At 39.1% G+C, this 15,415-nt stretch overlaps 1 protein-coding gene and 1 long non-coding RNA gene across 5 annotated transcripts in view; one reads left to right on the top strand and one right to left on the bottom strand.

Annotated features, from left to right (window-relative positions):
* LRMDA (leucine rich melanocyte differentiation associated) overlaps positions 1 to 15,415 on the bottom strand; it is a 1,186,567-nt gene that overhangs the window by 61,583 nt on the left and 1,109,569 nt on the right. The window lies entirely within an intron of this gene.
* LOC114110821 (uncharacterized) overlaps positions 1 to 15,415 on the top strand; it is a 74,129-nt gene that overhangs the window by 41,108 nt on the left and 17,606 nt on the right. Inside the window, exon 6 of one of the 4 annotated variants that reach the window (XR_009598551.1) lies at positions 2,232 to 6,499. The exons of the other annotated variants lie outside the window; for them this stretch is intronic. This is a non-coding gene — a long non-coding RNA (uncharacterized LOC114110821). Of the gene's footprint in view, positions 1 to 2,231; positions 6,500 to 15,415 lie in introns of those variants that run through there. 4 annotated transcript variants of the gene reach the window in all.

Genomic DNA, 15,415 nt, shown 5'->3' with positions numbered 1-15,415 from the left:
CATACCACCATCACTAACAAAACTGAAAAGAAAGCTTGAGCGTTACTTTGCAGGCTTATTGTCATTGGTGTTGTCACAATTCTCAAGTTATCCTGCATGTATTGTAGGGTAGAGGAAATGTGCAAATATATTGAAGTGGTTGGAAGTCAGAGTTTTCACTGTTGAGAAAAGGGAAACAAAACAAAGAGAGAGAGAAGATGTAGACAGCATAAAATGGTCCCCGAGATGTCCACGTGCTAAGAACCTCAGAACATGTACTTTACATGGCAAAAGGGACTTTGTAGAAGTGGTTAAGGACACAGACCTAGGATGCAGACACCCTGTTCTTTCTGGGTGGGCTCAGTCTAAATATGTGAGTCCTTCAAGGCGAAAATTTTAAAGGCTGTGGTCAAAGAGGGAGATATGAAATAACAATCATAGAGAGGCAATGCCACTGTCTTTGAAGTTAAATGGAGGAGAGGAAGAAGGAAGAGGAGAAGCAAGACGGAAGAAGGAGGGGAAGGGAAACAGGCAAGGGGGTGGAGGAAGGCAGAGGTAGGAGAAGAAAAAGAAGAAGGAAATGAAGATAAAGAAGATAAAGATGAAGGTGACTTCATGAATTTAAATTTGGGGCATTTATAAGAAATCAATTAAAAATTATACATGCATGGATGCATGCGTGCACATATTTATGTAGGATATCTAGCATCTGGACACTGGTTTCCAAAAGTATTTTCTACCAATAATCAGGTTTCTTTAAGAAACCCTGGTTTCTAATTCAGTTTGTGGGCAGGAAATGTACAAGTGAGCCTGGAACATCTTGTTCCAGAATGCAGAGAAGAACACAGTCAGTGGCTCGAAGAGGCTTGCTCTGACCCAATTTGGCACTATTCAAATATCAAAGAGAATAATGATAGTAATTAACTTGCCACATTGAATTTGAAAAAATTTAAATTCATAGTGATACTGAAACACATAAAGAAATAAATGCAAGAAAGGACAGAAAGCTCTTATTTAAAGAACATCAACTGTTTAATGCAGAAAGAAAGCAAAATTAGAAAGATCACCATATTCCAACGTAGTGATTCAGGCAAAAATTATCAGTTGATGTGACAACTACTGGGTGAAAGTTTTTCAAGGAAGAAAATATTCACACAGTGTTGAATTGCCACTATTTAGGTTACTTATTCATTACAAAGGGGAACATATACCTTTACATTACATTAATATTGTGATAACCATGTTCACTAATGATCAATCTTAGCACTTACTACCAAAAACGATGGCTGAATATCATGTGCTTCGCAACATGATGAAATATCCTCATACTTGCCAGAATGTTAAACCTGAACCAAATATGAGAAAACAATCATAAAAATCTGGAATGTGGGACATTCTACAGGGAAACTGACCCAGGCTTTTTAAAAAAACTAAACGTCATGAAAACTAGGAAGAGTGGGAGGTGTGTTCTAGATCACTGATTCTCTGGTTTCAGAATCACCTGGACCGCTTGTTGCAGATCACTGGGGCTGCCCACACAACTTTTCATTTAGTGGATCTGGGTGAGGGCTCCAGTGTTTTCATTTCTGACAAGTTTCCTAGCCATGCTAATGCTGCTGATCTTGGAGGTTACCCTTGAGAACCATTGCACTGGATTAAAAAAAGACTTAACAAGCAAATTTAAACTTTGATTAGATACTAGACCAACCTAATCCCTTCTTTCCTTCCTTCCTGCCATCATACATTCACAAAAATGTACACGGTTCATGTTTAATTTGCATTATAATATGCCTGACTAATAAAGGTTATTAGCAATTGCTGAGTCATGCTTCTTCCATCCCACAGTTATTTACTGAGATCCTACTGTGTGCCAGTTAATGTTCTCACGGATGGTGATATAGTGGTGGATAAACACTCAGCCCATGGACATTACAACCTAGTGGCAGAAGAAAGGCAATAAGCAAATAGATAAAACGTAAAAACAAATCTCCAATAATTTTAGATACAAATATATTAGGTGCAAAAGTAACTGAGGTTTTGTGTGTTGAACTTTGCCATTTGATATTGGAATATATTCTTAAGTAGATGCGATTATGTTATACACTAATATGCATTTCTCACTTTATTATTTTTTTTTACTAATGATTTATTACTTGCTGTGTATTTTATATTTTAGACTATGGAAATGATGTTAGACAAAAAGCAAATTTGAGTGAAATTCTTATCTGTGTTCAAAATCTGTTGTAAAGCAGCAGAGACAACTCACAGCATCAACAACAGATTTGGTCCAGGAACTGATAATGACTGGATAGTGCCGTGGTGGTTCAAGAAGTTTTGCAAAGAAGACAAGACCCTTGAAGATGAGGAAAGTAGTGGCTGGTCATCAGAAGTTAGGAAGCTGACAACAACCAACTGAGAGCATCACTGAAGCTGATCCTCTTACAACTACATAAGAAGTTGCCAAAGAACCCAATGGCAGCCATTCTATGGTTGTTCGGCAGTTGAAGCAAATTGGAAAGGTGAAAAAGCTTGATAAGTGGGTGCCTTGTGAGCTGACGGCAAATCAAACAATCATTTTGCAGTGTTGTCTTCTTTTATTCTAAACAATAACAAACAATCTCTCAAAGAGATTATGATGTGTGATGAAAAATGGATTCTATCTGACAACTGGTGACAACCAGCTCAGTGGTTAGACTGAGAAGAAGCTCCAAAGCACTTTCCAAAGCCAAACTTGCACCAAAATAAGGTCATGTTGCTGTTTAGTGGTCTGCTGTCCGGTTCATCCACTAAAGCTTTCTAAATCCTGGTGAAACCCTTATATCTGAGAAGTATGCTCAGCAAATTGATGAGATGCACTGAAATCTGCAATGCCTGCAGCCAGCAATGGTCAACAGAAAGGGCCAAATTCTTCTCCACGACAACGCCAAACCATACGTTACATGACCAACACTTCAAAAGTTTAATGAATTGGGCTACAAATTTTTGCCTCCTCCACCATATTCACCTGACCTCCTGCCAACCAACTACCATGTTTTCAAGCATCTCAACAACTTTTTGCAGGGAAAATATTTTCACAATCGCAGGATGTAGAAAATGTTTTCTAAGAGTTCACTGAATTCCAAGGCATGGATTTTTATGTTACAGGAATAAGCAAACTTATTTCTCATTAGCAAAAATGTGTTGATTGTAATGGTTCCTATTCTGATTAGTAAAGATGTGTTTGAGCCTAGTTATAATGATTTAAAATTCATGGCCCAAAACCACAGATTTATTTGCACTGACAAAGGTGGTAAATAATAACAAAGGTGGTAACTCTATAATGAAGGTAGTAGAGAGTAAAAGGACAGTAATAAGAAACAGTATCTCAGTGGCATTGATTCTTCTGTATTCTAGGCTTCAGAATTTTGGCAGGTCACACGACTCTGATGAACCTCAGTTTTCATATTTAAAATGAGAATAATCATCCTTGTCTACACAACCCTCATGCCCAGTAAGATAACTTTGAGGAATACCCGCTACTGAATAATGTTGTTATCATTGGCAAATGATAACCTACCTTGAATATGCCTTGACAATTTGTCATAATTGTTACAGGAATGAGCCATCTTATAACTGTCTTACTACTATATTAAAAGAATTAGGCAAGCTGCTATAATAAACAAGCCCTACAATTTCAGTGACTTAACACAATAGAAGTCTATATCTTCCTTACTCAGGAAAGTTCCTGCAGGAATCTTCTGCCATGCTTGATTCTTGTAGTTCTCCCATCTCCTACCCTGTCCTGCTACATGTATCAGTCCCATTGAAGAAAAAGTGAAGGACACACAGCCACTTCTCAAAAGCCTTGGTTAGAAATGACACCATCACCTTCACTAACTCCACCTCCGCTGCTTTGACTAAAACATACTCATTTAACCATATATAACTGCAAGGGTTGAATGAAATGAAGACTAGTATTGTAGTCCCCAAACAGGAAGAAAACATGTATCTGAGTGAGCAAAAGCAACACAGTTTTTCCTTCCATATTCTTCCTTAATAGAAAATATTTTCCTATGTTAAAGAGAGTAGAAAGGGTAATGTTATAGTCAGTTAAGTATTTGTTAGGGTCTGACTATGCACCAGATACAATAGTATATGGATCTTTTCATCTGTATGGCAAAACAGAGCATCTGTCAACAGCGTCCGGCACACCAGAAGCCTTTCAGTATATATTCATAGGTTAATGAATAAATGAATATCCACTAGATTCCAAGCTCCATGAGAGTAGGTAATCTGATGTGTCTAATGCAGTCTTTGAGGTCCTAGCATTGTGCTTAGCATACAGGGAAAAATAAGTACAATATGTGCTAAGCATTTATGTTTTGAAACCTAAAGTTCTATTTTGTTCCCCAAATTGAGCATATGCATTTACAGCATACTCTTGGAGCAGAAATTTTTATGACACATTTAGTCATGTTAAAATAATTCCAAGCCATCCAGGCTTTACCTAAATATGCATGAATACTTAAATAACTGACAACTCCACAGAGCCATTATAGCTATATTTTACTACCAAAGAGTAACAAGCAAATCAAGTAGACAGCATCTATTTTTAAAATGGAAATCACAATAGATAACTTTAACTGAAAATTAATAACAGGAGAGCACTAATTTCCCAAAAGCCTCCATTAATTAACTAAAACAATGAATTTGCAACCTCCTGGATGACAGTGAAATGTTTCAGGAGGCCAGCATGGCTGTGGAAAGGGAACAAAAGCTGTCGCAACCACAATAACAACAAACATGAACTCGGGTCTTATACGGCAAAGATCTAGACAGTTAACCTAGATTTCCTTCAGGCAGAACTGGTGGCTTCTTCTTTGCTCTTCCTGCGCGCTATTCATTATACAACCAGCACCCATATCTCATTGCATCATAGTCCATCATTTCATTATTATTATTATTCCCACTTCATCGTAACTTGCATGTAGGGTATCTCCTCTTAGCCTCAGGCTGCTCTAGCACCACGTAACCAATGCTCATCACTTCAGTGCCAAGGTCAGGAGTAGGGGCATGAGGAGATACCCCACGTACAAGGTCATAGAAACCCAAGTAAGAGGGTAGGCGCTGAGAGAGGGCAAGAGGGCAGAGAGACAAAAACTACAATCACAGAGAACTAACCAATCTAATCACATGGACCACAGCTTTGTCTAACTCAAGAAAACTATGAGCCCTGCCATGTAGGGTCAGCCAAGATGAATGGGTCATGGTGGAGAGTTCTGCTAAATGTGGTCTACTGGAGAAGGGAATGGAAAACCACTTCTGTATGCTTGCCTTGAGAACCTCATGAACAGTATGAAAAGGCAAAAAGATAGGACCCTGAGAGATGATCTCCCCAGGTCAGTAGGTGCCCGGTATGCTAGTGGAGATCAGTGGAGAACTAACTCCAGAAAGAATGAAGACATGGAGCCAAAGCAAAAAGAACATGCGGTTGTAGATGTGATTGGTGATGGAAGCGAGGTCCGATGCTGTAAAGAGCAATATTGCATAGGAACCTGGAATGTTAGGTCCGTGAATCAAGGCAAATTGGAAGTGGTCAAACAGGATATGGCAAGAGTGAACATTGACATTTTAGGAATCAGTGAACTAAAATGGACTGGAATGGGTGCATTTAACTCAGATGACCATTATATCTACTAAGATGGGCAAGAATCCCTTAGAAAAATGGAGTGGCCATCATAGGCAACAAAAGAGTCCAAAATGAAGTACTTGAATGCAATCTTAAACACAACAGAATGATCTCTGTTCATTCCCAAGGCAAACCATTCAATATCACAGTAGTAATTCAAGTCTATATCCCAACTAGCAATGCTTAAGAAGCTGAAGTTGAACATTTTTATGAAGACCTACAAGAACTTTGGGAACTGATACCCCACCAAAAAATTTCCTTTCCATTACAGGGGACTGGAATGCAAAAGTAGGAAATCAAGAAATATCTGGAGTAACAGGCAAATTTGGCCTTGCAGTACAGAATGAAGCAGGGCAAAAGCTCATAGAGTTTTGCCAAGAGAAAGCACTGGTCATAGCAAACACCCTCTTCCAACAACACAAGAGAAGACTCTACACATGAATATCACCAGATGGTCAACACTAAAATCAGATTGCTTACATTCTTTGCAGCCAAAGATGGACAAGCTCTATAAAGTCAGCAAAAACAAGACTGGGAGCTGACTGTGGCCCAGATCATGAACTCCTTATTGCCATGTTCAGACTTAAATGGAAGAAAGTGGGGAAAACAACCAGACCATTCAGGTCTGACCTAAATAAAATCCCTTACGCTTATACAATGGAAGTGGAAAATAGATTTAAGGGACTAGCTCTGACAGACAGAGTGCCTGAAGAAATATGGACAGAGGTTCATAACATGGTACAGGACACAGGGATCAAGACCATCCCCAATAAAAAGAAATTCAAAAAAGCAAAATGGCTGTCTGAGGTGGTCTTACAAATAGCTGTGAAAAGAAGAGAAGTTAAAAGCAAAGGAGGAAAGGAAAGATATACCCATTTGAAAGCAGAGTTCCACAGAAAAGCAAGGAGACATAAGAAAGCCTCCCTCATTGATCAATGCAAAGAATTAGAGGAAAACAATAGAATGGGAAAGACTAGAGATCTCTTCAAGAAAATCAGAGATACCAAGGGAACATTTCATGCAAAGATGGGCTCAATAAAGGACAGAAATGGTATGGACCTCACAGAAGCAGAACATATTGAGAAGAGGTGGCAAGAATACACACAAGAGCTGTACAAAAAAAGACCTTCATGACCCAGATAATCGCAATGGTGTGGTCACTCCCCTAGAGTCAGACATCCTGGAATGTGAAGTCAAGTGGGCCTTAGGAAGCATCACTATGAACAAAGCTAGTGGAGGTGATGGAATTCTAGTTAAGCTATTTCAAATCCTAAAAGACGATGCTGTGAAAGTGCTGCACTCAATATGCCAGCAAATCTGGAAAACTCAGCAGTGGCCACAGGACTGGAAAAGGTCAGTTTTCATTCCAATCCCAAAGCAAGGCAATGCAAAAGAGTGCTCAAACTACCACACAATTGCACTCATCTCACATGCTAGTAAAGTAACACTCAAAATTCTCCAAGCCAGGCTTCAGCAATATGTGAACCATGAACTTCCAGATGTTCAAGCTGGATTTAGAAAAGGCAGAGAAACCAGAGATCAAATTGCCAACATCCACTGGATCATGGAAAAGAAAGAGAGTTCCAGAAAAACATCTATTTCTGCTTCATTGACTATGCCAAAGCTTTTGACTGTGTGGATCACAACAAACTGTGGAAAATTCTGGAAGAGATGGGAACACCAGACCACCTGACCTGCCTCTTGAGAAACCTGTATGCAGGTCATGAAGCAACAGTTAGAACAACAGACTGGTTCCAAATAGGAAAAGGAGTACGTCAAGGCTGTATATTGTCACCCTGATTATTTAACTTACATGCAGAGTACATCATGAGAAACGGCGGGCTGGAAGAAGCACAAGCTGGAATCAAGATTGCAGGGAGAAACGTCAATAACCTCAGACATGCAGATGATACCACCCTTATGGCAGAAAGTGAAGAACAACTAAAGAGCCTCTTGATGAAAGTGAAAGAGGAGAGCAAAAAAGTTGGCTTAAAGCTCACCATTCAGAAAACGAAGATCATGGCATCGGGTCCCATCACTTCATGGCAGATAGATGGGGAAACAGTGGAAACCGTGGCTGACTTTATCTTTTTTGCCTCCAAAATCACCACAGATGGTGATTGCAGCCATGAAATTAAAAGATGCTTACTCCTTGGAAGGAAAGTTATGTCCAACCTAGACAACATATTATAAAATGCAGAGACATTACTTTGCCAACAATGGTCCGTCTAGTCAAGGCTATGGTTTTTTCCAGTGGTCATGTATGGATGTGAGGGTTGGACTATAAAGAAAGCTGAGCGCCGAAGAATTGATGCTTTTGAACTGTGGTGTTGGAAAAGACTCTTGAGAGTTCCTTGGACTGCAAGGAGATCCAACCAGTCCATTCTGAAGGAGATCAGTCCTGGGATTTCTTTGGAAGGAGTGATGCTGAAGCTGAAACTCCAGTACTTTGGCCACCTGATGCAAAGAGCTGACTCATCTGAAAAGACTCTGATGCTGGGAAAGATTGAAGACGGCAGGGGAAGGGGACGACAGAGGATGAGATGGTTGGATGGCATCACTGACTCAATGGACATGAGTCTGGGTAAACTCCAGGAGTTGGTGACGGACAGGGTGGCCTGGCGTGCTGCAGTCCATGGGGTCACAAAGAATCAGACATGACTGAGTAATTGAACTGACTGAATTCTAACTTACTTGAACTTGGAGATACTCAGGTGTGCTTACTTACTCATCTTTGAATCTATAACCCTTTGATTCATCTTTGAATCTATAACAGGTCCTGGAATTTAAATCTTAGTTATAATGTTTGCTAAATGAACAAATACATGAATGCACAAGTGAGCAAGTGAGTCAAGTTTCTCTTTAAAAAAGAACAATGCCAAATCTATACAAAATTTTCCAGAAAATCGAAGAGACAGGAATACTTACCAATGTATTTTATTAGTCCAGCATTATGTGAGAAAGTAAAACTAGAGACCAATATTTCTCATGAACATGCATATAAAAATCCATAATAAATATGTGTATGTCAACATACATCAAAAGTATAATATATCATGACCATGAATGGCTTATCCTAGAAATGCAAGGTTGGTTCAACATTCAAAAATAACTATAACTCATCACACTGCTTGAAAAGGTATCAGTTCAGTTAAGCTCAGTTGCTCAGTGATGTCTTACTCTTTGTGACCCTATGAACTGCAGCATGCCAGACCTCCCTGTCAATCACCAACACCCAGAGTTTACCCAAACTCACGTCCATTGAGTCAGTGATGCCGTTTAACCATCTCATCCTCTGTTGTTCCCTTCTCCTGCTGCCCTCAATCCTTCCCAGCATCTTTTTTTCCCAAGGTCTTTTCCAATGAGTCAGCTCTTCATATCAGGTGGCCAAAGTATTAGCAATCCATTTTTTAGATATTAAAGACAATCTAAGTTCCTGACAGCTGCAGTACAGAGCAGAGATTTCTTCTTACTGGAAAAACACAAGGTAGATTCCTAAGGGCAGGAAATACTTGGGACTCCTGAACAGCACTGTGTTGGGTGATAATGTGGACTGGAAGCCTTTTTTTCTCACACTAAGAAGAACATCATAGCAAAATCTCTGCCCCCAAACATGAAACAGTAAGTCCTTAGGCCAGCTAATCTAACATTAAAAAGGGAGTTCTCAGTTCTGAATCTTGTTTATGTAGAATTGTCTTCTGCATCAAGGCCCGCTCCCAAACATGGAGACTGTTCCCCAGAAGCACATCTCATTCTGGAGAACTGTCACAGCCCTTCACACCATCGATTATTTATCTGATCACCTCCTATGTATAAGACACTATATCCAGTACTCTAAAATACATCAATTTGTATATTCTCTATGACCACTGCTGCTGCTGCTGCTGCTGCGTCGCTTCAGTCGTGTCCAACTCTGTGCGACCCCACAGACGGCAGCCCACCAGGCTCCCCCGTCCCTGGGATTCTCCAGGCAAGAACACTGGAGTGGGTTGCCATTTCCTTCTCCAATGCATGAAAGTGAAAAGTGAAAGTGAAGTTGCTCAGTCGTGTCCGACTCTTAGCAACCCCATGGACTGCAGCCTACCAGGCTTCTCTGTCCATGGGATTTTCCAGGCAAGAGTACTGGAGTGGGGTGCTATTGCCTTCTCCACTATGACCACTGGGTAGGCTTTATTATCTCTAGTCCACAGAAGAAGAAAGTGGGACTTAGAAAGAGTAACTAATATATTCAAAGAGACACAGATATTATAATGAAAAGCTATAGTTAGCTTTCAGTTCTTTTGATTACAAATTCAGTGCTCCTTCCATTATACCAAAGATCACCTAAGGGACTGATGCACCAGAGAAGTATGCAATGAGTAATATTTCTGTGACTTTGGGCTTATTTCAATAAAGTTTTTTGTTTCATTTCATGATAGTATTTTTTTTCATTTTTATTTTTACTTTATTTTACTTTACAATACTGTATTGGTTTTGCCATACATTGACATGAATCTGCCACGGGTGTACATGAGTTCCCAAACATGAATCCCCCTCCCCCCTCCCACCCTATATCATCTCTCTGGATCATCCCCATGCACCAGCCCCAAGCATCCTGTATCCTGCATCGGACATAGACTAGCGATTTGTTTCTTACATGATAGCATACATGTTTCAATGCCATTCTCCCGAATCATCCCACCCCTTCCCTCTCCCTCAGAGTCCAAAAGTCTGCTCTACACATCTGTGTCTCTTTTGCTGTCTCGCATACAGGGTCATGATAGTATTTAAAAATGAATTTTCTAGTTATAAAGATAGCTTCTGTTGACAATGGAAATCCTCAATTGAAAGACACTTTATGAAGAAAATCTTAGCAGATTTCTTGCCCTCCTTCTCATCACCATCATAGCAAACTTTATTGAGTTTCCTATATGTAGGCACTGTAATGAGCATTTTACATGGATTATGTCATCACCTGATCCTGTAAACAATCTTATGAGATAAGTAGTATCATTTCTTGCCCCCTCATTTTTTAACACATTGCCTACAAAATGGATCTAAACAGAATTCAAATCTGTGAGTCCTTAAGGGACTTTGTGTTCTTCCTGAAGCTTACCAATTTGGTTTAAAATATAGTTCATATAAATCCTTATCCATAGCTTTCATTCCCTCTCCCTACAGCCCTCAGTGCTCAAATATATCACAAGATATGATTTGACTTGATGGTTTTTATCCATGGCAAGACAGAACAGTTTTAAAAAGAACTGAAAATGCTCCCCAAATTCAGTTGCTCTGATATTCTTCCTGAATTCAGTATGGGAATGAGTCTCCTGAGATCTCTAAATGACACTATCCTTGTCTTCTGTCCCGAGGAGCCTGTCCAATGGCAAACACAGAACTTCTCATTGCACATCTATCACTCACGGGCCAAGAAGAAAGCTTGGTATACACTCCTGATCTTCCTGGAAACCAACTGCTCATCTTGCCTTGGTCCATCAGTCCTCATGCCTGACCTCAAAGACATTCTCTTTGAAAAATAATGAAAATTCAGTCCACAAAATCAAACCTATTGGTCCAAGTCTCGTCACTTCTGAAGGCACCCAAAATACTGTAGAAGGGGTAGCCTCATAAGTGAGTGCTCTGTTCCCCAAGTGAAATAACAAAGCTTCCCAGATACTTGGCATGCTACTCAAATAGCTGCTCAGATAGATGTGGTCTCCTTGACAGAGAAGATTAGGGAAAGGCTAGAGCAGAATTCGGGAGCTGGAAGCAGTGTGTCTCTGAGGCACACAGCCACACTGCTGGAAAATCAAGACTTTACAGTTGGTAGGATTGAGAACAGCTAAGTATAGTGGCAGCCTACCTGCAGAATCTGACTTCTGATCCTAGATTCCTGTATCTTTAATAAGTATATGGTGATCCTTAAGCATCCTCAAGTTTGAGAACCAGTGTAATAGACTCAGGAGCCAAACAACCTGGGTTCAAATCTCTTTGTGTCTTAATACCTATACCTGAAAAATGAGGATATTCATAATATCTAATTCCTAAGATTAAATGAGATATTGTGTATAAAAAGCCCCAAAGTGACTAGCATGGAGTGAGCACTCAATTTCTACTAGCTACTAGTCTTACAAAAATTACATTTGCATAACAGAGTCACCCTTTCCAAAAAGACTTTCACAATTATAAAACCATATTATTTTACAACACTACTAAAAGGCAATAAAAATTTCATTATGTCTATTTTAAAGGGGAGGAAATGAAAGCACAAGAGATACCGGGGGCTTAGAGGGGCAAATAGGATTCATCCTGTATACAAAGCACAATTGAAGATAATGGTTGCCTATGGTGCAGTATTGAAAAGGTTCCTTGGTACCACCGAGGCAACAGACTTAGTTAAACCAACCTGCTGATAGGTGGCAGAGTTGAAAATAAAATCAGAAAGTGAGATCGGCTACCCAACATCCACCTTCCTCTTTTATCTCACACAGACACCCTAGGCTGTTGAGCAAAGGAACATGCTCACTGATGGCGGGCATAAGATAGAGCAGGATGTTATGGAAGAAACCTGGCATATCTTAATAAAAGAGAATTGCTTTGCTTTGGAGCAATAGCCTTCTTATTTTGATATTTCTTTCTTTCTGCTACTTGGAACATGGAAATAAAGGCTGGTGCTACAGCAACAATGTTGTGACCATAAACCAAACTAGAGGTTGGAGCTGGTCTATTGGAACACTGAACAAAAATAAAACAAGCTTGAGTGGTATCATACCAGCCATGGATGGTATACATCTGGGGTTCATGTTATATGAAAGTATCTTATTAAAGCGACTGCTATTTGAGGGTGTTTGTTAGTTGCAGTTGAATATAATTCCTAACTTATATAAGTCCTTTTTTTGTATTAGCACTACTTTTTTTCTAGAACTATTTTAATAAAAATCATACTGTTCTAGGCGACTTTGTTTTTAAGTTTTATTATACCTGTATGCTCATTGCTAAACAACAAAGTACAAAGAAAAATAAATAAAACTCATGCATAACTTCAATGCGCAGAACTAAAATGCAGTTAACCTTTTGATGTTTTGACTTCTAGTCTTTTTTCTAGCCCTATGTCATAAATATTGATGAGTTCATATATACACTTTTTTCATTTGTTTTATTGAATAAATGTTTGCCTGCTACATTAAAATTATTTTAAATAACACTGAATGCTATATAACAGTGTACTCTGTGGATGTGTCAGAATTAGCATTTTCCTATGATACTGACTGTTTTCTGTGCTTTGATGTTATAGACATTACTACACTGAACATTTTAATGTATAAAGATGATTTGCTTATGTATTTCAGATTCTTTCCTTTGGGCAGATTTCTAATGTAGCATTATTAGGTAAAGGATCTAAATATTTTCTAGCCTCAATGCACAGGGTCAAGATGGTTTTCCAAAACATACTGCCATATACCCAATCCATTCAATGGCACAAAGTATGGTTTATTTGATTATTTTAGCTAGCTTAATAAATGAAAAAGTTATATCCCAGGGTAGTTTTACTTTGGAAGTGTTAAGTTATTTTTGACGGTGGACATTGCTCATGTTCATCACCACTTGGGTTTCCTACTGTGTTTTATATATTTTTGTATCTCCCATATGTATCACATGTCCTGGATCACAGGATAGACTCAACACAGCTATACCAGAAAGCTATGGTTATTCATTAATAATCATGTACCTTAAACTACCTGAGAGAAATTTCCTTTAGAATCATTACACATTAGATTATATCCCATGGTGTTTCACTCTTTGAGTATTCGTAATCCATGAATGATTACAATAATTATAGCTAACACTGAGTGTTCTCTATTTATTACACACTACTTTAAAAACTTTAAGTGTATTATCTCATTCAATATTCACAATGACCCTGTGAGGTAGATAGTGTTAGTCTCCCTATTTTTGGATTTAGAAGCTGAGGCAAAGAGATGTTAAATCAAAGGAAAAAGGATTTTAACTTATGCCGTGTTGTTCTAGAATGAGTTTTTACTCAGTAAAAATGTGCCTGGGAACTTGTTAAGCATTTTGGGGAAATGAAGAGGGGGATAAAAACATGATGCTGTCTCCTCAAAATTCAATGTGATCTTGTAGATAAAACCAGAGACAGTAAATGTGGATAATAACAGTGATAATAATAAGCCACATTTATTGAGTGCAAGACACTGTTCTAAGCACTTAATCCTCTGAAAACACTCATGCTGTAGATACTATTATTATTTCCATTTTAAAGATAAAGAAACTAACGAAGAGCGGTTATGCAGTTTGTTCTAGGCAGTAAGTGATGCAGCCGGGATTTGAATCAAGATAGATACCAGAGCCCACCTTCTTAACCATTTTGTATAAAATGTTCAAAGGTTGAATATAAAAGAATAGAAGATGCCACCTACTTAACTGTCAAAAGAAAGAGACTCAGTGTACTAAGTGAATTCACAAGACAGTATATTCATTGTGAACTGGTAGCCCTGCCATCCTTCATTTTGAAATTAAAATGGCAGCTAAAATAACAGGGCATTAGAGAAAAGGCCTAGAGTTTCTACTTCAGACAAATGTAGCTTCAGATCTCAGCTCTACCACTTCCTAAAATAATGTGAATAAATACTCTTCTGTAACAAGGGGGTTGTAAAGATGATGTAAATTGCTCTACAAATGGACATCTAACAAACTTCCAAGCCTTTTGTAGGGACACAAAGAGTGTGATTTACCTTATGAAGCAGACACTATGGACTGACTCTCTTTTATCATACCTTCCTCTGCAGTAAGAGTATGAAAACTAAAACACTAGGTTTTCCAGCCTTCCAATGATGTGGTATGGGCAATGAGGAATAGGCAGATGCCTTTAGGAAGCTGTCTACCTGCAAATAAAAAGTGAATGCCGTGCAGGAAAAGACCTGCCTTCTTCATCTTGTCCGGACTCGTAAAACGATTCCAGGCAGAGTTGTAGCTGTTTTGAGAACGTGAAGACTAACACTGCTCAGAAATCATAACAGATGACCCCAAAATGGCTATAGTTATTATTTTAAAGGCAATTCTTATTGCCTTTAAAATAATAACTAAAATAATAAATAAAATGGTAAATAGAATGCCTGAGATTGATTTAACTGCCATTTATAAGAACCTGCTGCTACTGCTGCTAAGTTGCTTCAGTCATATTCGACTCTGTGAGACCCCATAGATGGTAGCCCACCAGGCTCCCCCGTCCCTGGGATTCTCCAGGCAAGAACACTGGAGTGGGTTGCCATTTCCATCTCCAATGCATGAAAGTGAAAAGTGAAAGTGAAGTCGCTCAGTCGAGTCCAACTCTTAGTGACCCCATGGACTGCAGCCCACCAGGCTCCTCCATCCGTGGGATTTTCCAGGCAAGAGTACTGGAGTGGAGTGCCATTGCTTTCTCCGTTATAAGAACCTACTATGGGCCAAATCCTGGAATTCTAAAAGCTAAGCAAAAAAAAAACAAAACAAAACAAAATCACGTTCCTTCTTCCTGCCATTCCAGCTCTCCTTCCCACACCATGGACTGTAGAGTAACACAGTGGAAACACAAAATGAACAGACAAATAAATGAATCACCTAGGAGAAAAAGAACTAGGAGGAAAGATAAAGCAGAGTTCAGGGGCCACAAGGGAGGGAGGCATGAGAAGCAGCAGGGTGGGACATTATCATGGTGAATAGTGAGTGATGCTTTGGTCTTCAGAACGAAAAATATCTCATCATTTTGCTGATAGGAAGAGAATCCATTAG

This window comes from Ovis aries, chromosome 25, assembly GCF_016772045.2.
Source record: "Ovis aries strain OAR_USU_Benz2616 breed Rambouillet chromosome 25, ARS-UI_Ramb_v3.0, whole genome shotgun sequence".
Taxonomy (NCBI): Eukaryota; Metazoa; Chordata; class Mammalia; order Artiodactyla; family Bovidae; genus Ovis; species Ovis aries.
Note: the sequence above shows the minus strand (reverse complement) of the source record. Positions and strands in the feature narration are given on the sequence as shown.